Source organism: Arachis duranensis, chromosome 3 (assembly GCF_000817695.3).
Source record: "Arachis duranensis cultivar V14167 chromosome 3, aradu.V14167.gnm2.J7QH, whole genome shotgun sequence".
Lineage (NCBI taxonomy): Eukaryota > Viridiplantae > Streptophyta > Magnoliopsida > Fabales > Fabaceae > Arachis > Arachis duranensis.
This window is the reverse complement of record NC_029774.3, coordinates 84,184,399-84,186,745: the sequence shown is the minus strand read 5'-3', so window position 1 is coordinate 84,186,745 and position 2,347 is coordinate 84,184,399. Positions and strand designations below refer to the sequence as shown.

The following is a 2,347-nucleotide window of genomic DNA, read 5'->3' as shown; positions in this document are numbered from 1 at the left end:
GTTAAACGCCAACCAGATGCTCCTTACTGGCGTTTAAACGCCAGTAAGCTTTTCCTCCAGGGTGTGCTTTTTCTTCTGCTATTTTTTATTCTATTTTTAATTTTTGCAATTGTTTTGTGACTCCACATGATCATAAACCTAATAAAATATAAAAGAAAAATAGACATAGATAAATAAAACTTGGGTTGCCTCCCAATAAGCGCTTCTTTAATGTCAATAGCTTGACGGTGAGCTCTCATGGAGCTTCACAGATGTTTAGAGCATTGTTGGGACCTCCCAACACCAAACTTAGAGTTTGAATGTGGGGGTTCAACACCAAACTTAGAGTTTGGTTGTGGCCTCCCAACACCAAACTTAGAGTTTGATTGTAGGGACTTTGTTTGACTCTGTATTGAGAGAAGCTTATCGTGCCTCTTTTCCATGGTTGCAGAGGAAGAACCTTGAGTTTTAAACACAAGGTAGTCCCCATTCAATTGAAGGACTAACTCTCCTCTGTCAATATCAATCACAGCTTTTGCTGTGGCTAGGAAGGGTCTTCCAAGAATGATTGATTCATTCTCATCCTTCCCAGTATCTAAGATTATGAAGTCAGCAGGGATGTAAAGGCCTTTAACCTTCACTAACACGTCCTCTACCAATCCATAAGCTTGTTTTATTGACTTGTCTGCCATCTCTAATGAGTTTCTTGCAGCTTGTACCTCAAAGATCCCCAGCTTCTCCATTACAGAGAGTGACATAAGATTTATACCTGACCCTAGGTCACACAGAGCCTTCTCAAAGGTCATGGTGCCTATGGTATAGGGTATTAAGAATTTACCAGGGTCTTGTTTCTTTTGAGGTAAAGTTTGTTGAACCCATGTATGTTGTTCACTAATGAGCAAAGGAGGTTCATCTTTCCAAGTCTCATTACCAAACAACTTGGCATTCAGCTTCATGATGGCTCCTAGATATTGAGCAACTTGCTCTTCAGTTACATCTTCATCCTCTTCAGAGGAAAAATAGTTTTCAGAGCTCATGAATGGTAAAAGGATGTTCAATGGAATCTATATGGTCTCTAGGTGAGCCTTATACCTTAGGTTCCTTAGTTTGGAACTCTTTTTTGTTCAGAGGACGTCCCAGGAGGTCTTCCTCATTGGGATTCACGTCCTTCTCCTCCTTTGTGCATTCGGCCATATTGATTATATCAATGGCCTTCCACTCTCTTTTTGGATTCTCTTCTGTATTACTTGGGAGAGTACTAGGAGGAGTTTCAGTGACTTTCTTACTCAGCTGACCCACTTGTGCCTCCAAATTTTTAATGGAGGACCTTGTTTCACTCATGAAACTTAAAGTGGCCTTAGATAGATCAAAGACTATGTTTGCTAAGCTAGAGGGACTCTGCTCAGAATTCTCTGTCTGTTGCTGAGAAGATGATGGAAAAGGCTTGCTATTGCTAAACCTGTTTCTTCCACCATTATTAAAGCCTTGTTGAGGCTTTTGTTGATCCTTCCATGAGAAATTTGGATGATTTTTCCATGAGGAATTATAGGTGTTCCCATAGGGTTCACCCATGTAATTCACCTCTGCTATTGCAGGGTTCTCAGGATCATAAGCTTCTTCTTCAGAAGATGCCTCTTTAGTACTGTTGGATGCATTTTGCCATCCATTCAGACTCTGAAAAATCATGTTGACTTGCTGAGTCAACATTTTGTTCTGAGCCAATATGGCATTCAGAGCTTCAATTTCAAGAATTCCCTTCCTCTGGGCGTCCCATTATTCATAGGATTCCTTTCAGAAGTGTACATGAACTGGTTATTTACAACTATGTCAATGAGTTCTTGAGCTTCTGCAGGCATTTTCTTTAGGTGAATGGATCCACCTACAGAATGGTCCAGTGACATCTGTGAGAACTCAGATAGACCATCATAGAATATATCCAAAATAGTCCACTCTGAAAGCATATCAGAAGGACACTTTTTGGTCAACTGCTTGCATCTTTCCCAACCTTCATAGAGGGATTCACCATCTTTTTGCTTGAAGGTCTGAACATCCACTCTAAGCTTGCTCAGCTTTTGAGGAGGAAAGAACTTAGCCAAGAAGGCCGTGACCAGCTTATCCCAAGAGTCCTGGCTATCTTTAGGTTGTGAGTCCAACCATGTTCTACCTTTGTCTCTTACAACAAAATGGAAAAGCATGAGCCTGTAGACTTCAGGATCTATTCCATTAGTCTTAACAGTATTACAGATTTGCAAGAATTCAGTTAAGAACTGATAGGGATCTTCTGATGGAAGTCCATGGAACTTGCAGTTCTGTTGCATCAGAGTAACTAGTTGAGGCTTCAGCTCAAAATTGTTTGCTCCAATTGCAG

The 2,347-nt window shown here is 40.7% G+C and overlaps 1 non-coding gene across 1 annotated transcript; it reads left to right on the top strand.

Annotated features, from left to right (window-relative positions):
• The first annotated feature begins 1,934 nt into the window (after positions 1 to 1,934).
• Positions 1,935 to 2,042, top strand: LOC127746311 (small nucleolar RNA R71). Its single transcript, XR_008007931.1, has one exon. It is a non-coding gene; the product is annotated as a small nucleolar RNA R71 (small nucleolar RNA).
• The last annotated feature ends 305 nt before the right edge of the window (positions 2,043 to 2,347 follow it).